The sequence below is a fragment of the Mus musculus genome, chromosome 8 (genome assembly GCF_000001635.26).
Source record: "Mus musculus strain C57BL/6J chromosome 8, GRCm38.p6 C57BL/6J".
NCBI classification, from domain to species: Eukaryota; Metazoa; Chordata; class Mammalia; order Rodentia; family Muridae; genus Mus; species Mus musculus.
Genome location: NC_000074.6, coordinates 108,890,615 through 108,914,016, shown reverse-complemented (window position 1 = coordinate 108,914,016; position 23,402 = coordinate 108,890,615). Strand labels below are relative to the sequence as shown.

The window sequence follows — 23,402 nt, the reverse complement described above, 5'->3', positions numbered from 1 at the left end:
GTTGAGGAGAAAGAACGACTCTTAGGGTGTTGGGGTGGGGATTGTTTTCTCTGTTCCTCTGGCCAGCTGGATCATTAACCGAAGCACACATTTAAGAAGAGGGTGTTCAAGCTGGGTGGTGGTGGCGCACGCCTTTAATCCCAGCACTTGGGAGGCAGAGTCAGGTGGATTTCTGAGTTCGAGGCCAGCCCGGTCTACAAAGTGAGTTCCAGGACAGCCAGGGCTACACAGAGAAACCCTGTCTCGAAAAACCAAAAAAAAAAAAAAAGAAAAGAAAAAAAGAAGGAGGAGGAGGAGGAGCAGCATTCAGAGGAAGAACAGGGGCCTGGGGATAACTCTGTGAGAAACTCTGCCAACCCAGTGATTCCCAATAAAGATAGGAGGAGGAGGAGGAGGAGAGAACCAAACCCATAAATGTATTCCCTAACCTCCATATATGAGCCGTTCATGGCACAGGGGCCATGCGGGATACTAACTTTTTAAAGAACCAAGCGAAGGAACCAAGGTGGGAATCACTTGGCATGATGCGGGAACTCTAAAGAGCACACTTCTCCTGGTTCAGAAGCACGAGAGCACGCACGCGCGCACACTCCACGCCACGCTCCACACCCACGCACACGCCGCACACACGCACACACTCCACACCCGTCACAGGAAGCCCAGAACAGACTCAGCAGGAGTCAAGCCTGGGAAACAATTTAGAACCCTGGACTGGGGTTCTAGCCAACCCCGCCATAGGAATCTCCGACCGCATGCCCACGTTTTTGTTTGTTTGGGGAACAAAGGTCCTACACTGTGGCCCAGGCTGGCCTCAGCCCTACCTTTAAAGGAATTCAGGTGACCTCTGAACTTCTAGCCCACACTAGTCAAATAAGTCACACTCAAGGCCAAAAAGAGGATCATTCTAGATTTGTGTTTTCCTAATTCTTGTAGAAAGATGGCAGGGTATCAATGGCTAGAAAAATGTACTCCAAGGCTGAAGAATGGTCTGTCTGTCTTCCCAACAGCAGAGAGCCCCAGAGGCAAGCCCTTGGGCACTGCTTGCTTTGCTTGACCTCAGGGCTTGCTCTCTGGTTTTCCTGTGTGTCCTTTTTGGCTCGCTGCACCACAAAGTTAACGCTGAGTCTCCTGGCCTTTCCCTTAGTTTGCACAGACAAAAACCAGGCATTCGTGGCTTGACATTCATTAGATATACAGCTCAGTATTAACAGCATTCATGGCCTTGTAGAGGGGGAAAGGGCTTAAGTGTGGAAAAAAAAAAAAAAAACAAAAACAAAAAAACAAGTCAGTTGTACCAGAAGATGCACGTACCATCTTATGTCCAGGGAAAATGTGGCCTGCGAGTTTCAGGCTTTTGATAAGATGGCTATAAAAATCCATCGTTTAATGGCAATACCAGCAGTAAGTTAACCAGTATTTAAATTGAGCATATGCACACTAGCTGGGCATCTTAAATATGTTCCATGGCATCAATCATGGGCAGTATTGATAAAGTATATACATGGGATTTGGCGGAGAAATGGCTCAATGGGCACATCTCTCTGGCACACACACCCATGACCACCTTAGATGGGAACGGTCTGGCTCTTACAGGAGACAGTTCCCCACACGGTGCGCCAAAGTGTCTCTCAGCACAGGGAGGTTAAATGCCCAACTGGGCCACCAAAGTCAAGGCCAGCACCCACAGCTGCGAAGCAGAGTTGGGAGCTATTACCTGGGACTGATGCTCATGGCTTGAAGCTTTCTAAGCAAGTCTATTTAGGAGGCAGATACAGAGGTGTGTGGGCGGGTTACGGATGCAGGAATACGTGAGGAAATCGCAAGAAGGGGCTGTGGTACTCGTCCCAGAACCTTCGCTCTGGGCCTGCCTGAGTGTTGTCTTGCTTCCTTACTCCATGCAAACAGGAAGCAAAGGCTAACACGTTTCAAGAAGGGGGGGGGGGGCAAGTTAAAAGAGGTTACTTTACTTCAGGAAATTATTATTATTGTTATTATTATTATTTTATTAATTTTGGTTTTTTTCTTCAAGATGAGTAAACCCATTCTTCTTGAGTTTCTAGGCTTTGCTCTATCACCTGTGACTTATAAACTAAGAGAATACTATATATGAGCTTAAAGAAGAACAATTCCTTCACAGGGGATCAGTGACCTCACCCCTATTTCTTTTTTTTTTTTTTTTCTTTTTTTCCTTTTTCTTTTTTTTAAAACAGCAACAACAAAAAACCCAGGTCTCATTTAGCCAAATAGGAGAGTCCCGCTGCAGTTCCATCTGTGACCTACAGGTGTCGCCCTCTGCATGGCAAGGCCTAGAGGGCAACTGGCTAGGAGGCAGGCAAGTCTGGGCTGCACGTGGAAACAATATATGTCTCGGAGAGAATGGTCTAGTCCGGAGGAAATAAAATAGAACATTCATAAGCAGTTACACCATCTGTCTTTAAACCATCATCATCAACAGCAAGAGGGGGTAAAGGCTCTTTAAAATGGATGAAAGCCGAGGCTGACTGTAACCGGAAAACCGTGAGAGTTGAATACCAATAACGGTAGAGAAATGAGTTTTAAAAAAAGAAAAAGAAAAAAAAAAAAGAAAAAAGAAAAAAAGAGGGATGCAGACTGCAAATCTGTCTGGACAGCTCGGGGTTGTGAGGCTTGGCAGACAGTGTGTGTCTTTACTGGTCCCAGAAATGTCACGCAAGCTTTCTCACCAAAGCCCAGGCTTGGGCAACCCACAGGGAAGGAAGCATTGGTGCCCTGGCCCCTCACAGGTGTGGTGGCCATGCCAGCCAGAGCCTGGCCATTGAGCTGGGGCTGCTTGCTAGTCACAGTCCTCCCTGGGGCTATGCGTTGGATAATCTCAGCTGACAGAGCATAGGATGAAGAGACAGCTTTCCTCACTGCATATCACGAATTGCACATTCTGGCCCTGTGTGGCTGGCGGCGGAAACTGGCCGGGGTCACCCCAGGAGCCAAGTTTCTGTTCTGCTTTCTGTAAGGTCCACTACAGACAGTCGACAGAACGGCCGAAGACGTGGGTCAGCTGTGGGTTTTATCTGGAAAATTCTGTCCTTGGCTCAGGGGAACAGGTTGCTCTCCCTCCAGCCAACACTCACGGCAGCCATGACACCCTCAAAGCTCAAGTGGACAGTTTGCAACCGGTTTTCCCTCGGAGCAGTCAAGAAATGATACTTCACCATCCTAACCAGGGCACGGCGGGGACCCTTCCTCAAGGCTGTGACAGACGTGGGCAAGGAGGTCGCCTCCACCCCAGCCCCGGTTCTCAGCGGCAGGCAGCAAAGCCCAGACCACCCCATACAATTCTGGGTTTGGAAAAGGTACCAGGGGAGGGGCCTCTAAAACCTTGCTGGGACCCACCTCGGAGGTGGTGCCCAACCCTGACCTTCGAGTTAGGGTAACTCCTCTTAATCTTATGTGTTTTCATGCCAAACTGAGAAGGGGAAATTTTCTTTTTTTGACCCAAGTCTCAGACTGGCCTCAGATTTGCTGTTAATCATTCAGCCCAATGCTTCCACTGCACTCGAGTTGGGATTACACACATACATACATACATACATACACACACACACATATATACATGCATATATACACATACATACATACACACACACATACATACATACACACATACATACATACACACACATACATACATACATACACACATACATACATACACACATACATACATACATACACACATACATACATACACATACATACATACACACACACATACATACATACACACATACATACACACACATAGATACATACATACACACATACATACATACACACATATATACACACATACATACACACACATAGATACATACATACACACACATACATACATACACACACATACACACATACATACACACACATAGATACATACATACACACACATACATACACACACATATATATACATGCATATATACACATACATACATACACACATACATACATACATACACACACATACATACACACACATATATACATGCATATATATACACATACATACACACATACATACATACATACACACACATACATACATACACACACATACATACACACATATATATACATGCATATATACACATACATACATACACACATACATGCATACACACATACATACACACACACATATACATGCATATATATACACATACATACATACATACATACACAATACATACATATATAGATAAATAAATAAATTGCAAGCAAGCAAGCCACCACTCCATATGCTTGGGGTTGAAAAGGGGCTCCATGCCTGAGCACTCTACCAATGGGAACTCTCCCACAGCCCAGAGATGCAAGGAAATTGTGCAAACCAGCACGGTCTTCCAGATGGTCTACCATCTGCCTCCCACTGCCAAGTAAAAGATGACTTCGGACAGAGATGTAGACACCTCCTTACTCCCCTTGTTGGGCCATCCCATCTTGCTCTAGTCACTCTCAGCCTCTGGTGAGGTGAAGGACAGAGCCCTCAGGTGACCCTAAAAGAAGCAGTCTAGGGGGTTGAGGACATAGCACCACAGACCTAGGGTGGGGGAAAAAAAAACCCACCCCACCCACATAGCTCTGCTCCACACAGATGTAAACCATTACAGTTCTCTCCTCCCTCCTGATCAAGGTGACAACGAGAGTCCCCCCTACCCCCCCCCCCGTGATTTCTCCTGAAGGAGGCAGTCTGTCAGCTGGCAGCTCTGTGGGGATCTGTATGAGTTTCATAAGCATCCTGGATTTGGGTGTGTGGAAGGAGGAACAAGGCAGAAGCCAAACCCAGAAAACAGCCAGCAGCCTACAGCACATGCTCCCCAAGTGTCACCCACGAGAGCGTCCCAGTTAAAAATAAGTAACCCCCACCCCCCATGATGGGTCGAGTGACGCGTCCATTGCGGGTATTTTACAGATCGCTCACAGGCTTGAAGGAAAGGGGAGTCAATCAATGATTAAGACTGATCCCTCTGTTCCTAACTCTTAACAGGATAATGTAGATTAATTCAAACCTGACAAAGCCCCCACCACGCCTCGATATGATAGAAATTTGTAAATTCTCCTAAGAATCGGGGTGTCTGAACCACAGGCTCTCACACGAACATGTTACTTAAATAACACACCAATCTGTGATCCCCGAAGAATGAAATCGTTCATCCCCTTTTATGGGGGGCTGCAGGGGGTGGGGTGGCGCACGGCGGAGGGGGAGAGGGTGCGTTTGCCTGTCGGCAGGCTCAAGAGCTGAGAAACATTAGCTGTCATGAACCACAATCAAATCAGGTTTGAAATATTTAGCAGTGGCTTAGAAAATGTGATGGCGCGGCTCTGACAGGCGGGCGAGGTGTGCAGACGCCCGCTTTCCATTATAATGGAAATATCAGGCCTGTTCTGAATATGTATAACCCAGAAAAATGTATTGATTTTTCATTCGGCATTAAAAAAAATGAAATAGCCTGCAGCTGTCAGAGGCCTTTGTTAAAAGCCCATCCTTCCTGGAATGAGGTTTACCAGAAACAAGTTTTAATTGTACGCAGGACCTCTTCTTTGAAAAACAAAATAACCAACCTGCTTACATTGAAGGCAGGGTTAAAGCTCTGTCTTTCTCCTGTTTGCAACCTAATTAACCCAAGGAAAGGCCCACCAGGCAGGTGGGAGGCACCTCACACACTCTGCCTGGCAGGGGTGTCATGGAGGGTGGCTGGCATCTCTGTGGAGGGTGGCAGGAGGCTATGCTTTGTCCTCTCTCCATCGTCCTCGTCTGCCCCTGAGTGGAGAGGCCCTGGACTCCAGGACTCACGTGCTCTCTGCACCTAGCCAATCACTTCTGTTCTTTCAGGCTTGGTTGGCACGACGAGGACAAGGTGAGGAAACGGCCTAGCGTATCCGATGCTCTGGGCACTTTCTTATCAATGGCAAACCTCTACTGGGTACAGACATCAGGCACAGTGTGTGCGCTTTATGTTGCAAGAGAGGTCAAACCCCATGGCAGAAAAGATGACTTCCTAAGGCTTCAAATAAGAAAAATCCCATGTTAAAATTCTGACGCGACAAAAGCTTCTAACTAACGGGCTGTGCAGATGGACAGACAGACAGACAGCTGTTCTGTTCCCAGCTTGTTTCTTGTCTTCTCCTTCCAAGCTATAGAACTGTAAGGGTGGCTCATTGTCACCCCTGCCCAGCCCCCTCCGGCACATTTAGCCATCTTCCCTGAGAGGTGACCAAAGACATTACGAGTAGGTGACTCTCTGAGACCGCTGGGCTGCCGTGTCCACACCGCATCGTCACACCCTGATCCTGCATGGAGTCACCTAATGACATACCCGAGTATGGCCTCTTGACCCTTACACGCTGACTTCCTCCCATCCCAGATAGTTCAGCTGGGAGCCTCCCTGAGAGGCGACTTAGAACACTCAGGGATTCTGGGTAAAAATTCCTCAGCTCCAAGGCTGCCCCCTGAGGCCGTGTGGCTTGCCTACCACAGATACCAACTGGCAACTTAGCATCTCTTGTCCTCAGCTACTCATGGTGGGGGGGTGTGCATCCTCATGCACGCCACGAGCCAAGAACAAGGGCACAGATGTGTGCATCTACCTGATAGCGGTTACCTGGAGTTTTTTTTATCTTTAAGCTGCCAAAAAACTGTGTCTGTTCCATTTTATACTTCTTATAGATCCATCGAGGAAAATAGCCCCATGGGGCAGTGTGTGTGTGTCTGTCTGTCTGTGTCTGTGTCTGTGTCTGTGTCTGTGTCTGTGTCTGTGTCTGTGTCTGTGTCTGTGTCTGTGTCTGTGTCTGTGTCTGTGTCTGTGTTAAGCTCTGTTAGGTTTGCTGATGACTGCCCTCTACCAGCCAGGAGGACTGTCAGGGCAAGAATGACTACAGGCCAATTTCTCACCTTGGTGGTTGGGAAAAGAAGACTCATGACACACAGTTTATACAAAAACCACCTTCTTGGAGATGACAGAGATGACGTCTACCCACACATTCCAGCCCACCGGAAGAAGCCAGGAGGGCTCGGTCAGGAAAGGGCTAGGGAGAACCCAATGGGATCAGATGCGTGCCCGCTCCCCAGTGAGAGGCTGCTTCTCCCGTGGGTCTTTGAAGTGACCTTTGGCTGAGAGGGAATTCTCTGCTCGGGGAGGTGCTCATTTCAGCCAAGACATCCGGCAGCTACACCTGGCTTTCCACATGGCACTTTGAGGTCTAGGTACGAAGCTACCAGCCTCCCAGGAGCCTCTCAGAAAAATCTCTGTGGAAGGCAGACAGTGAAGGAATCCAGCCTCCTTGCCACTGCCCTGATCTCTTTTCTTACCACCACTGCCCCCCCTCCATCCCACCAACCTGCCTTTGGCACCGAGCTAGGAGAGTCGACACTGGGAAGGTAACTCTGGGTACTATTAAAAATGACTAATTGGGGGATAGAGACCATTTATGCCTTTGTATATCTGAAGATCCTGCCGATGTTTACAGAAGCAAGAAGAATGGGGATCGTGCGGCCAGAGGCAGCTCGGGAGGCTCCTCGCCTCTTCCCCTTCATACCGACTTCACTTCAGACTGCAGCAGTCACGGGATGGAGCCCGTGTGGGTCTGGAGCCTGTGGCCTTGCAGAGAAAAGTCCCTCCTGTGGGATCAACACTGAACGGAGCGAAGAACGCTACCATTGTGTGGCCTGGAAGCTCGCTGCCATTTTCCTCTTCCAGGCAAGGCCACTTGGTCATTTGAACAGTTTGTCAAAACCACACTAGAATTAAGGGGGTGGGTGGGGGTCAAGAGAGGAGAAAAAGGGAGGAAACGCCTAAAGCCCGCACGGCACCGGGTCCCATTTATCTGTGGGCTCAGCAGAAGCACCTGGGCTGCCCCCTGCAGAATCCCAGAAAGGATAAAAGCAGCTGATCGGGGACAAAGCACAACGGAACGGATGTGTCACGGACTCGCCTGGTGGCTATTCATGGGAAGGTTTCAAATGAAATGAAATAGAATGACTGAGAGGTGTGAGTTCCAGTTTGTAAAATACAGACCCAGCTCTGGAAACCGTCTCGCGACTCGCGTGCTAAGTAAGGGGCGCAGCCAGGGCCTAGAACTCAGGAGGAAACCGAGTTCAGCAGAGATTAGCGTCCCTGGACTTTCTGTGGAGCTCTCTGGCGGCTGCTGCTGCTGCCACACGTAAAATGTTTTTTTAAAAAACAACAACAACAGCAACAACAACAACAAAAAACAAAACCAGGCAAATTCCCTGAGCAAGTTTGTAGCGGAGCGTGATGTGATTGTGTTGTCATTTATGGGGAATAATCGCAGACCCATCTCTCCCTTTCTCCCCCCAACCCCCATTTTCCAGTCCAAATAACCATGAAAAATTACACTTCAATGTCAGTGCCTCGACAAAGGAGGCGTGCTCTCTGGGAGCTCAGTGGATTTGCAGGTTTTTTTCCTTTCTTTGGACAAAACAAAAACAAAACAAAACAACAACAACAACAAAAACAAACAAACAAACAAAACAAACCCTTACCTTCCATTGTACTTCATTTAGAACATGATCTGACAAACACACCTTGACACATACCTTTCTCTTTCTCCCTTCTTGTAAAACAGCATTTTGCACGGTTTGACCTCACAACAAACCAAAATATCCTGGAAAACAGAGGCATGCACAACACAAGGCCCTGGATACCAAGCAAGGTGCCTCTCTCCAGCCAGTTAAACAAACCAACTTTGTCGCTGGGAGAAAAATACTGATTACAACTCAGGATGCTACTTGGGGAAGGGAGGATGGAGGCAGGCATTGCAAGTCGCAGGACATGCCAGTTGTGAGGTGAGGGTCCCTGGAGCTGAGTGGGGAGAGAGGCTCTGGATAGAGAGGAGAGAAGGACTCACACACTCACACTCAGGAGACCAAAACATTTCAAAGTCTTGAATGCATCATTTAAAATATCTGCAGGGGCTGCGGGAGGGGGAAGGGAGCAGTCAAAATCAGGGGTGCAGGACCACAGGAGGGCTGCAGATGGGAGCTTCTTGGATGGGTACTGGTTCTTTCCTGCCCCCTCTACCCTCCACCACCTCCCTCCCCCGCCCCCACTGAAGAAAGGGACATTTTTCAACAGAAAAGATCTGCCTGAGAGCTTTTTAACATTCCAGGTGTGAGGCCCAAGCAGTCCCTACAGCATCTGTCTTTCAATAACACCCTGCTTCAAATAAACACTGCCAAGCCTCCACAGTTGAAGGGGAGAAGACAAAATAGATAAACATACATGAGTGATAGAGTACATTAAAGCAAGCGTGTGCGTGTGTGTGGGGGTGTACACACACATCCATTCTCTCTCCCTCTCTCTCTCTCTCTCACACACACACACACACAGACACACACACACACACACACACACACACACACACACACACACACACACACACCCCTAGTGTTTTCCGTTATAGAAGACTGGTATGCCCTTCAGAGTCAAAACTGACTCACTGGAGATCTTATACTTAATGCAAAACGACATGGGGGCGGGGAGGGCTGTGAGCTGGCTCCGGCATCTATGTACAAATGAAGAAGGTGTGTGGGAAATGAACAGGATGTACCAGAAATGGTACTAAAGAGAGGTGATTAGAACCTAATGGGCAAACGCAAGAACCTTGAGGGATGGCTCTCCTGACGGGAACAGCAGCCGTGATGGATGCAGTGCATACAGGAACCGGGACATGGGAAGGGAGGGCGGCAGCTGCCCTGCAGACCCCGGGTGTTTATAAGACCGAGGAAGGCAAGGCTTGACAACACCAAAGTGAGCTATGGATTTTTTTTTTAAGGTATTTTTGAAAAAGGCAAATTAAGGGAGAAGCAGGCAACTGTTTTTGTTTCTGGCCTTCAAAACAGACTATACAAATAGAGAAAAACAAAACCCTGGCTCACAAGGTCTTGGGTCACATGGCACATAGGTGGCAGACCTGGATTCCCAGCATGGTTGTCACCTTGCTCTGAAGACCATCTTCTCGTTTGAGGAAGGTGATCATTCAGAAAGCAGCCTTACCCCCACGAAGCACGGAGCTCAGACACAAATACTCTTTTACTTCTAGCAGCGGATGGCAAGGCAGAGAGGCACTGACTGTCAATGGGCCGCTTCTGCTGGATCATAAGCCACTTAGACGCACAGCTGGTAAAACAAGCTATTCATGAAAACAAAGCACAAACAAAGGCTTACTCATGCCAAACCAAGTCTGACGGGACAGAAGTCGGGCTGACTTCAGGGCCATGTCACCCAGAGAAACACTGGCTAAACTCGCTCTCCGTCCTCGGGCAGACCCAAGTGCGTGCAAGGGAGGTCAAAGGGTGTTCGAGGTAACACAGGTCACGGTGCGATGGCAGATACACGTACAGATCCTGGAGGTAACCTAGAAGAGACTCCTCCATCTCCACACGCCTGGAGAATCTTAAAATACCACAGCACGCTGCCTAGTATACACAAGGCAGCCAGCTCAGGAAAGAAACCGGACAGCCACACCTAACATGTGAAGACTATGCTGCCACGTGTAAAGTCAAAACCTAGGCCGGTCTCCCAAACCATCAGGTCTCTAGTCTCAGACAGACAGACAGGCCATAGGAACAACACGTTTCTGTCGCCAATTCCTAAGCAAGCTAAAGTAAGGTAGAAGAGGAGCAGGGGACAAACCAAATGTTTTCTGGCCCAAGCGCTTTTCCTGCACTCGTGGTGGGGACAAGCAGATGGGATGGCTAAGTTGTCATTGATACAGCACCTTGTGCAGTTCTGTACTGAAGGGAGAAAATGCTTGCCTCTTCCTCCTCCTCCTGCGGAGGAACTTGGAAAGCCGCGCCAACAGGTCTATGCAAAACCTCTCCTGTCTTTGCCTTGTTCTGTCGATTTGGATCCTATACAATAGAACAGTATTGTCTAGGGTGTAAGGCAAAATGGTAACCCACATCCATGCCTTCTTTCACAGAGACGCTACCCACAGCAGCTCCTCCTCTGGTCTTCCCACACTGCTGCTGTGTTTTAAATCAAGCCTTAAGATTCTAGCTCACGTGCTGGGTGTCTCTTCCGAGAAGGAGTTTCCGAGCTCTAAGAAAGGCTTGGCATCTCTGGGAAGCAACAGATCCCACTGCTGTCCCCAGCCCGCACAGCACCACATCTCAGCACACAGCTATAAAGAGCAGTGATCCTCACCCACAGCCAACACTACAGTAAATGTTAGCCAATATGGAGGCTTACACCTATATGCTACAGTGCTGGGGTGGGGTGGGGTGGGGTGGGGGTGGCACTGGAAGAGGGAATACTCAACCCCAAAGACAAAACAAGGCCCGTGAGATGCGAGACGATTTGGGATGAAAAGGATAGGTCTGTGACAAAGTATAGGTGACAAAGAACTGGTACTAAACGCGCGTGTAACGGATGGTGGTTTGGAGCACAAAGCTTCTTTTCAATCGCTAACCCGGGGTGTTGAGGTCCTTCGTGTAAGCGCCGAAACTGGCGAATGTTCTACAACTCTAGCAATGGGGAAAATACCTCATGTGGGATCCTTCCCACTTTTTCCAAGGGGAAGATGGACCCTTAGCACAAAGAGAGTAAGGGAAAGAGACTGCAGACCAAGGGAAGGTTTTGCTTCATGGTCTGGCACGGGCTTGTAAGAAGGAAGGGAATCAAACGGCCGAGGCTCCAAGCAATGTCAGAGAGGACAGTGTCCAAAAAAAGCGGACAAGGAAAGATACCCAACCCCGCCACATACTCAGTGCCACCACTATGTAGAAAGGGGTGGGGAATGGACAATAGCCAGTGAAGGGGAAACTAGAGGAGAGTGGATCTTAAAATGTGGAGAATGGGTGGGGCTGGAGAGGTGTCTCAGTTGGTGCGGCCACTTGCTGCTCTGACTAAGGACTGGGGGTTGGTTCCCAACATCCACATGGTGATTAACAACTGCCTGTAACTCCAGTTCCAGGAATCCAGTACCCACTTCTGGCCTCCATGGGCACTGTATGCACATGGTACACACACACACACACACACACACACACACACACACACACACCCCAACCCCCCCACACACACGTAAAATAAAATAAAAACATTTTTCAATTAAGAAAGCATACAGAGTTCTCTCCAAAAGGTGCTAATACCCTATGGACTGACAGAGATACTAAAGGACTTCAGTGAAGAGTCAGAAACAGGAAGTGTCCTGAGAGAAGATAGGATGCACCGGGCCTTTGAGAAAGAGTGAGGAGGTTGAAGAGACAGCAGACAAGCGCTGCTGGGCCAAAGAGGTATCTAGGTAAAATGGGTAGCTGTAGTTGCGGGGTAGGGCGTGGGGGTGGGGGCTGAGCAAAATCAGAGACTTCTTTCTCATTTAGAAAAGTCAAAAAGAGTAAATAAGCAGCGTGGTCCGAAGGAGAGAACATGTGTTACACGAGCATAAGACACTGGGGAGGGAAAGGACGGTTTGCAGAAACCCGGTCACCCGCGGGCTCTGCATGCGTGTAGAGGAGGAATTCTGTTTAGAGGAAGTGACGACAAGAGATAGGCTCAGAGACGGACTGGTCATCAAGGGAGCTCACTGGAAGATGAGGGCCATAAAGGGGAGGAGGGGACAGCGCTCAAGTCAAGCAAGGATCACGTGACCAAAGGAGGAGGCTGGCATTTTGCTCTGCTCATGAAGGGAGCCACGTGGAGACAGGGAGTCTCTAGCCGGCGACTCAGTGTTTTCAGAGAAAAGACAAACAGGAATCAGAACCAAGCTCACCAGAGACAAACCTAAAAGCCTGCACTCAGAAACAGGGCTGGCCCCCAACACCCCAGATATTTGAGTTTCTAGGCAAATGAAATAGTGCCTCACTCTCTGCCCCGCTGGAAAATGACATCCCAGATATCATTTAAGCCGGAAACTTACCAGGCTTTAAAGCCAGGACAAAGGACAATGCTTGCACCCCCCTCCCCTTTTTATGTCTCCATGATCTTTTCGGGAAGGGTGGATCCCAGAAGCACTCTAGGTCCGGGGTAAGTCCAAGGCTTCGGGTGGCAGGGTTGCTGCCACAGGCCCGAGTCCCAGCCGCGGAGAGCCCGGCAAAGTCAAGTAATTGTTTTTCCCCTTCCGCTAATAAGCTTTTCAGTAGGGGAAGAATTCAGCTTCCTGTAGTCAACAGACCCTTTTTTTCCCTGCCTCTCCTCACTCCAAATAATCTAAAGTGACTGCAATTCCAGCCCTGCCTCTCCAGCATTCAGCTCCACCAGCTGGGGTCACAGGGTGTCAAGTGAGGGCTCTCCTTTTCTCTTCTGCTCTGCCTGTACGCCGCCCGTGCTTCTTTGTAACTGAGGCAACCTTCCTCTCTGGCCCAGCCATTATGTGGGCAGCACATGGGCTGTGCATTCCAGGAAATGTCTCTTACGACCCAGACAGCACCGGAGGGGGGATCTCTTCACTGGGAACTAAACAACTGATTCGGAACGGCCAACCTGGGATACCGGAGGCTGGTGACCCGCATTGCCCATCTTAGGAAATCCACGGTCGCGAGATGGTCAGGCGTGTTAACGTGGGCGGCTGCTCGTGGGACTCTTTGGTTCAGCTTTCTGAAAATGATTCTCATCCCTAGATTCTCTTGTGTGTCTGTCTTTGTGGCTCATGGCGGTGTGGAGGGTACATCTTCATGTGTACATGTGGAAGCCAAAGACACTGTCTAGCGTCTTCGATAGCTTTTCTGCCTTTTTCAAGACACGGCCTCTCTCTGAAATTGGAGCTCACCTTCAGTCCTAGAAATCTTCCACCTCCTGCCTCTGCCTCCCTAGCACCAGGAATGTGGGTACATACCTCAGCACCTTGCTTTCACCCCGTTTTTTACACGGGTGCTGGGAACCAGGCTTGGGTTTGCATGGCAAGCACTTTGCCCACTGAGCCATCTCTCTAGCCCTCTGTTCCTAAATTCTTTGTCTTAAGGTCTTGCTAAGTGCTCCCGTGGTCAGTACTTCCAGGCCTAGTTCTTTGTTGAATCGTCTGCAAGTGGATGAATAACTGGGAAAGCAACCCTGCTCACACCTTGCCTCATTTCAAAACACAACTTCTACTGAGGAAGGCAGCAATGAGGTGTGTCCCTTCAGTGTCTTCAAAGAGGGAGACCTGAAGAGCACAGAGCTGAAGGCCAGCAAGCACACAGAGAGATGGAGCAAATGACAGACAACACAGGTGTGGGGAACCCTGAGGGAGGCCATGTTAGGTGCCTGCCCTGCAGGTGCACAGAAAGACGGCAGTGTGCAAACACACACGAGACTTCCTCCTGGAACTAAGGCATCAAGTGGGAGACAGAGGCAGGACCACAGCCCCCTGCATCCTTCTTCCGACCACCATACCCAATGGATATGCAGGCTGGAAGGGGGCGGGGGTGGGGGAGGCTGTCTCTTTGTATCCACACAAACACCTGCATCCCCACCCCAACACTGTGCAGACCCAATGCAGTGTGTCCTTACTCCTGGCCGCAGACAGGCCTGTGATGGGAATTTATTTCCCTCAATTAGGAGCTCTTGTCCTCGGTCTCAGTTCATCAGCATGGTGCAGCCAAGTCAATGAATGGTTCCACAATGAGGTAATCACATGCACAGGGACGGCTGCCGGGCTGGCAGGGGCTGTAGCCACGCCCAGCCACGCCCAGCCCAGCCACGCCCAGCCCAGCCACATGGGCTCTTCACCTGGTCCCTGCAGGTCACCGCTCACCCCGCCTGTCCACGGAGCCTTTTCTTTGACCTGGTCACAGAAGCTTTAATTGCAGAGTGAGGATACAGGCAGCTGGGCACATGGGGGCTAACCCAGCGACGGTGATGCGCTCGCTTGCTCCCTGTCCTTTATCACTACCATGAGAACCAGCCCCACGCCCAGCTAGGTGACATACACTTGTGCCTGATGGGGGACACGGTAGCCACACAGCATCCACTTGGCTGAAGTAATGCAATCCACCGTTCCGTTCCACAGACGAGGAAACTGAGACTGAGAGAGGCTCAGGGACGGGTGAAGGGCACAGGCTGGGGGCCGACAGGGCTAATGCCAAGGCACATGTTTCTAATGGTTGGTTATGTTTTACAACTACCACTGTGGCTTACAGGGGAGCACACTCCCCTGCCATCTATTGTCAGCCCACTGGCTGTTCACCTGTGACACCTACCCTAGGCACGAAGGCCAGCCAGAGCAGTGACTGAAGGCAAGGGTCACACAGGTTCTGGAGGCCAAGGCCTGACAGGTTTTGTTGGCCACTGCAGGGCCAGAGTCTTTGAACACACGGCCACCGACTTCTCTTCCTCCTTTTCCTCCTCCTCTTCCTCCTTCTCATTACATCTTCCTGTGAGCACACACTACCTTGGGCCCAACTACCATGGCATCTGGCCTTGGTTGCAGTCCTCTTCACATGGAGGCCCCCAAAAAGTTTCCCCACAGAAAGGCTACCATATGCTGATAAATACACGTGAGTCTGATAAAGCCGGCTCCAGGGTGAAGAGATGCACATGGGAAGGGGACTACCACCCACCCGCTGCCTAGGCTTGGTGTCGTACTGAGACATGTCTCGATGCCTGGTAAGCCAGCAGTGGTCACCAGGCGCCAAAAACATGCACGGGGCAGCTGAGAGGATAACACGAGGAATGAGAGTAGGATTCAAGATGGCGGCAGGGGAATCCAGGATTGTAATGGCACAAAGATACATACATCAGCCACCATGGCAGATCCTTTTGTGCATCCCTTTTCTAAAAGCTGTATTGCCTGTGATGTAACAGGAGCCTCTACAGAGGCCCTGAATTAGCCCTTATGGAACTCGGAGGGGGACAATCAACAGAAACTCAGAGTTGGGTGGGGAACTGTGTTTTCTTACACTGGCTGTTGTGGATGTAAGTCTGCTCAGCTCCCTGCACAGAAGAGAGGCCTCTCCTAGTGAACTCACACTCCCCTCTGTGGTTGGCTCCATAGGCCTCCCTCTTCCCTGTCTCAGGGATATGGCTGGACAGCCAGGTTTGGTAGAAAAGCACAGAGCTGTGTGTGGCTCTCACCAGGGCTGGCCAACTTGCTGTTCCGCTCGCCAAGAGAGGAGAGGGACTGGAGACAGGCCAGGCAGGGGGGAGGAGGCAGTGGGAGTCAGGTAAAAAGTGCCTACCTTTGGGAGCCCCTTCCAGGCCTGCCAGGGATGTAGCAAAGGCAGAAAGACTAGGCTGAGAGCCAGAGCAGGGTCAGGAAGGTATGCCCCCCCCCAAGGTGGGGGGCAAATGATAGAGCCTGGGGGGTAGAGGCCAGAAAGTGGAAACTCAATGAATAGGAAGCAAAGACTGGGCCAACTCTGTCCAAGGAAAAGCTAGTGTGGGTTTTCCTCATTGAGCAAAAGCCAGAAGAGGCAGCTCGCCAAAGCCAGGCTCCACCCCACCCCACCCCCCATTTCATTTCACCAAAACTGTGTTTGGGGAAGGGGCCAGGACAATCACTGGAGCCTTAGCTTGGCTCGTTCCTTTTACAGTGCATTTCCCAGAATAAACCACCCCAAGGCTTCATCTATCTCCAAAAAAGGAAACTGCTAAAAACCCTTCTTTCTGTCCAGCCCCTGAATCACACAGACAGAGAGCCGCCCCCACCTCTGGGTTTGGGGATGGGGAGCAGAGGAGGTCGAGGGGCGACTGCTTAGGTCTGACCCTAATTGCTCTTGTGGATGCTGTGCAGTGTGGGGGGCTGATCCCCACACTGAGCAGTTAGGGACTTCCCAAAGCATTAACCTTTCTTGGAGTGTACTGTACTGGGAGGTGCTCCCTCCGCCGCCTATTCAGGGGCCCTATTGATTCACTGCACACTCGGTGCCTTCAAAGTTGTTTATGATCAATATGCAAATTGCTCATGGCATTGATCTAGTATTAATTTTCAATTAGGGAATCCACAAGGGGTCTCTGAGGGTCAATACCTAACAATGCAAAGCGAACTCCGCTGCAGAGAACCACCCGGGCCTGATGTTGCTAAAAGCTTCCCTAAGCCACCTCCTTCTATGGCCAGGCCCTCTGGGCTGCTCCTGTGCATGGCTCATTTGGTTCCCTGTGAAGTCAGGACCCCTTCATTCGGCAATCTCGCAGGCTGGATCCGTGGCTGCTGCCCTGTGCCACCACCACCCCCAGGCAGTGCCCAAGGAACCCTTCCTGGCCTTCCAGTGTGCTCCCCTGACATCCAGCCTCTTGAGTTGGTGCCCCCGGGCATGCCTCCTCAGCTCCCCGGCTCCCCATGCCACACCCTGCCCAGACCACTCTCTCCCCCGGCTCCCCAACCACACATACCTTCTTCCTCCCTCTCTCCCTCTCCCTTGTTTCTGCTTAGTCACGGAACGTCACCTTGGCATGCTGCCACGGCTGGAGCTGGCGAGCTGCATGGTCCCCAGAAATCTCAGGCAGTCAGGCAGAGCCGCCAGGCTGCCAGGTTATACTTGGCAATCACCCCACTGATGTCATTTCAGAAAACCAGGGGAAGGGAAAGGGCCCCGGCTTCAAATCATCTGTTTCTCTTTTCTTTTAGCAAAAAAGAAAAAAAAATTCTTCCTAGTGAAACGTGGGGGTTGGGGGGCTTAATTACTTTACCAACCTTGCTCATGGTTCCCAGAAGAGGCCATGGCCCGCCCTCCAGGAGCGCAGGGGAATGCCTGTGAGCTTCAGATGGGGTGTCCTCAGGGAGAACATGCCCAGCTGGGACCAGAGTGACCTGGGGACTCAGTCATTCCATTACACCCCTAACAGCCCTTTGGAGACCTGTAGGAAGGCTGTTCAGCGGAAGGGTAGGAAGAGAAACGCATCTATCCAGCTGCGCCTCCAGGTGTGGGGCTCTGCTGCACTCCAGTGTTGGGGCTCAGCAAGCTGGCAGCCTTTTCTCTCTGCCAGGATCAGAGATGTTTCCTTTCTCCACCTAGAACACTCTGCAGAGGGCTAGGATCTCTTCCGTGGAGCTTCCTGAAGACCCAAACCATGCCACATGGGTAGTTAGTTATCTGCCCGCTTTCTGTGATGCCATGCATTGGGCTAATCTCTGCGCGTTAGCTAGCTAGGCTAATTGGTTTATGGATAACATTAATTACCATGTTGCTCATTAATGGATGAAATCTTTATTGGTGCCATTGATCAGGAGACTTGTTAGCTGGCCTCCTAACCAATGGTGGATGTAACAAGCTCTCTTATTGGCATATCAATTAATTCAATCAATTCCTGGCCAGCGGCTGCCATTCGGTTTCCGAGTTGCTCAGGGACAGGAGACAGAGCCATGTCCAGCATGCCTGGACTTGAGCTGTCTACCAAAGCCCAGCTGGTCTGGGTGCTATTCAGGGTTCATCTAACAGAAAACAAATGTCCTTTTCTTTCCCCTGCTCTTGCATTTGAAAACCATCCTTCTATATTTTAGGGATGACAGAATGGTTTTGTTGTGTGTGTGTGTGGGGGGGGGGGGCGGCTATGAGCTGGAGGGAGATAGTGGAGGGACTGGGGCAGGAAACAGAAGGACTGGAAAAGTCAGATGTGTCTGCAGAAGGGGCCAACACAACAGTCTGATCCCCAGGCTGGAACCTGGCCATGCTCGCACGCAACCATGGGACCAGCATGAAAACACCTACTCCAGCCATCAGCTCTTGGGACAATCTAGGGCACTGTCTCAAGCCACTGGCCTCTTCGGAGCAGTCACACCAGCTGTTCTGTGCACCGTGGACACGCGCACTAATACCCAGCAATTACAGGCATGAGTTGAAAATAGTATCACACACATCTTTCAATCTGAGCTCCTGCATACAAAAAGACTACCACATCAGCAACAACCACTGCCCATTGGCATCACATGATCAGCTAACCTACATGCAGAAGCGGAACTCTGCTGTTTCAAAATATATACAATAGACCAGTTCAACCATACCTATATGATGGCAGCCATAGTCGGGGAGATGTTGTCAGGCTCAGTGAGTGTTTAGGTGCACTGTTTTAGAAAAGAATTGGGGTGCTGCAGACATGGGGTGTGCAGAGTTAGAGCTGGACCCAAGTGACTTCTAGTAACTACGAATGCCAGAGAATTATCACGACGGCAGAGGGGGTGAGCCAAGCCTTCGGCTTTGAGAAAAAACATGGAGACTGCCTAGCTCTCAAGACACAGTCTTCAAAGTACTAACTGGAGTTCACCGCCAAAACCAGCACTTGAAATATTACTCCAGGCCTGTTTCTAAAGTTTAAGCATGTTTTCTTTTGTTTTGTTTTGGGGGGGGGGTTTAAAATTAAATTTAAAAAAGGAAGAAATGACTGTTCCACTCTGTGGTACTAATGCTATTTGTAAACTTCGCAAACACGAGCATTTAGTTGAAGGACAGTTTGTACAAGCGACAAAAGCCAGCGAGGAGAGGGTGTCATGGAGAAAGAGAGCAGCCGTTTCCCCAGCAGTGACAGAACACAGGCGCTGGCTGAGGCCATGATGGGGGACGTAATTCTTAGCGTTTGAAAGCACAGCTCGGGGCTTCTTGGATAAACAGTGGAAATGTTTCCTCTCTTTTATAAATAGAAAATGACATTTTTTTTTCCAAGTGGGACATCAGCACTTCCACAGTCTCGGGACAGAGGAAGAGTCTGGTCCTAAACAAGGACAATGCCCCGGGTAGGTGTCATCCTCCCAGACAGCAGAAGGAAGCAAGCAAGAGGCCTCACTGGGGAAGTTCCTCTCTGCATAGGAGAAGGCTTGTATGGGGGCGCCTGCTGGGGGTGACACAGTGGTCTCTACTTCCAATGAGAACAATCCTGGGTCCTTCTGATGGCAAAAAAAAATCCCAATATACGTCAAAGAATATATGATGTCTGAACTGCTCTCTGGCACCCACAAATACAGGAGTTCTGCCTTCCTTTTTTTAAAATTCTGATTTAATCTTAAATACTGTAATAGCAAAGCACAAGTGCATGAGCCAAACTTTAATTCACTGGAGTTCTCTTAACCAGCCGGAGGGCCAAGGTAACTAGTTTTGTTAGGAACTTTGCTTAAAACACTTGACACGTTGGCCTGACAAAACTCTTGGGAGATTGCAAGTCGGGTTACTTAAAACCACTACTGTTTGGAAGTGCTTCTGTGTGAATGGGGTTTATGTAATAACGGAGCGAAACCACGACGCACAGGGAAAGCAGGAGCTGCACCGGTACTACTGAAAACTATCGTCTGAAATTTCACGTAGGTCCCCCTGGACACGCGTGACTTTGCTCTCATTCTCTGACACGAGTAAATGTCACAAATATGAACTCTCGTAGTAATAATAGGGACTTTAAAAAATGTCTACACATTGGCTTGCAACTAAGGTTTTAATTTTCCTTAATTAAAAATATTCACTTTACGCATGCAGGTGCTTTGACTGAGTATGTCTGTGAACCACGTGTACATGGCTGGTGTCTGCGAGGTCAAAGGAAGTCAACGGATTCCCTGGAACCGGAATTTAAAGATGGTTGTGAGCTTCCATGTGGGTGCTGGGAACCCAGCCCACATCCTCTGCAAGAGGAGCCACGTGCCCTTCATCTCATGGTCATCTCTCTAGTCTGGACTTTTGCATGCTTTCTGCTCTTCCAAAGGACCAGAGTTCAGTTCCCAGTTCTGACACTGAGCATCTCACAACTGCCTGTAACTCCAGCTCCAACAGACCTGACTCCCTCTTCCCGGCTCCGCAGGCACGTGTACAAGTGGCATGCATACCTGAGCGAACACAAAGACGTCACATAAAAATGGAAATAAATCTATTCTTTAAAAGCAGAACTCTAAATTAACAGAGTTTATAAAACCACTGTACCATCTGGTGTGCAGCCCGACTCAGTCTGGAGCGTTGTCTTGGGAGGACCTTCCGGGAGATGCGTGGGTACCCTGAAAAGTTCCCATCAAGAGTTCAACATTCGCCTAGAGTGGATGTGATAGGGGTGATAGTTTCTGTTTTATCTTACTGTATTTTTTTGTTTATGTAAAAAACAAGTATATATGTGTATATATATATGTATATGTATATGTATATATGTAGTGTGTGTGTGTGTGTGTGTGTAAATGAATAGAGGAAAAGCAAGCACTAGGGTAGAAGTTAACAGAACTATCATTTATACCTGCTGGGAGGGGGAATGGGTTTTTCTCCAATGGAATGATACTGTGTACAACAACCACTCTAGGGCAGGCCTCGTGCTCAGGACTAGTTGAGCAACTATTTACAAAATAATCTTAGTGTGCTTTTATCTGGTTAGTTTGATGGGTGCTGCCCCTGCCCCTCGGAGAGGGGCTGTTTTATCCTACTGACTTGGTTTTAGGGGTGTTGTTGCTGTTGTTATGTTGGGGTTTTGTCTGTATTATGAGGGAGAAATCTAAGATGGGGGAGCAGGCACAGGGACAGGGTCTAGAAGGGCTTGGGGGGGGGAGAATATGATCAAAATGGATTTTAATTTAAAAATTGTTTTAATAATAAAAATATAATAAAAAGGGAAAATCAACAATTCAAAATAAAATAAAATAAAATTCTCCCAGAGATCATTATAGAAACTCACTACTGGGGGTGGGGGTGGAGGAGGCTGGAAAGATGGCTCAGCAGTTAAAAGCACTTGTTACTCTCGAAGAGGACCAGGGTTCAGTTCCCAGAGCCCACATGATCACAAACCATCCAAAAGTCCAGGTCCGGGGGATCTGACATCCTCTTCCAACCTGGAAGACCTAGGCTTGCAGTTATCAAATTAAGTAAATAGTTCTAAAAGAGGGGAGGAGGTGGGGAAAGGGGAGGGAGAGGAGGGGAAGGGGAAGAGAAAACCACAACTGGTGAAAATGCAGAGAGCTGACTGTGAGGGGGACGGGACCTCGGCTAATACATTCGGGATGCAGCCCTAACACCTGAGGCTCCTCGGGCACAGAGGAAGGGAGGTGGTGAGACTCCAGGACCCAGGAGAGCAGAATTCCAGCTGCTAGAGAATGCCACCTGCATAGTGACAGTGACAGCTGCCAATTCCCCCCACCTGAAGGAAGAGCCACAGGTGATCAGTGGCTCCCAAGAGAGGGGGAGTCACTCTTCTCCAGTGAGGGACTCTGACAAGTTATCTTGTCCCACCCGGTCAACCTTAAACAATATATGTACAACAGTGAAGGAACCCAGCCAGTTGTGTATGTGTATAAATACTTGTGTGTGTGTGTGTGTATGTGTGTGTGTGTGTGTGTATGTGTGTGCATGCAGGAAAGTATAAGACAATATAAGACGATCATATATTTATATAAGAGGTCATGACTTTGAGGGGGAGTTGGGGTGAAACAGGGGAAGAGATTAAATGGGGATGAAGATGACGTATGATATTCTCAAAATGGATTTAAATTAAAATAACAATAACAACAACGACCCTCCTAGTTCTAAGCCAACCACCCTTAAATGCACTGAACTGGTTATGACTCCTGCATGAGAAGGGCAAAAAAAGATGAACTGGGCTAGAGAAATGGCTCAGTGGTTAAGAGCATCGGCTGCTCTTCCAGAGGTCCTGAGTTCAATTCTGACCAACCACATGGTGGCTCACAGCCATCTGTACTGGGATCCGATGCCCTCTTCTGGTGTGTCTGAAGACCTCAATAGTGTACTAACATAAAACAAATAAGTAAATCTTTATATATATTTAAAAAAAAAAAACAAAACCATGATGAACCAAGGTAAGGATACACGGTGGCAAAGGCGACGGCTGGCTCCAGGGGCCTGCTACGTGCTATATGTTATTTCTCAGCCTAGACCAGGGAGATGGAAAGATCTTGCTTTCCACAGCAGCAAGGTGATGTCCCCGAGAACTCAGGGTAGGTGCTCTTTCAGCTTTGGTAACCTAGCCGGAAAGTTTCTGTGGTACTTTTCTCAGAAGCCTCGAAGCCTCAGAACGGGGAAACATCTGTCTGTCTGTCTGTCTGTCTGTCTGTCTGTCTGTCTATTGGCTGTCTGTCCATTCACTGACCGTAGTTGGGTGTGTCTTGGCTCACACCTACTTGATTCTGGCTCTTGTGCATCCAAATGAGAGAGAATGACAGACTCCTATCTTATCCTCATAGAACCTCTCCCCTCCTATAGAACTGCTGTGGGTGATATCACATGGCCTTGTGAAATGCAACCGATATGCCCGGAGGTGTGTGGACAAGGGACGAAAGCCCTGCCTTCCCTGGCCTTGGGGCTGCCAAGCCTGGGGGCTCTAAGGTAGCTCCATTCAACACTATCAGTCAACAGGAGCCATCACTAAAGAAGTGAGGCCCACCCACTCTAATAAACCCCTTCGTCCCCCAGACCGATCCATGCCGCCCTGAAATCTACCACCTGGATGATTTTTCTGTCAAGACTTCTTCCATAGCAAACGAGATAATAAATCAAATCTTATCAGGATTGAGCTATAAATCTGTGA

General features: G+C 49.3%; 1 protein-coding gene across 6 annotated transcripts in view; it reads right to left on the bottom strand.

The window, feature by feature from the left end:
- Zfhx3 (zinc finger homeobox 3) overlaps positions 1 to 23,402 on the bottom strand; it is a 682,326-nt gene that overhangs the window by 47,620 nt on the left and 611,304 nt on the right. The window lies entirely within an intron of this gene.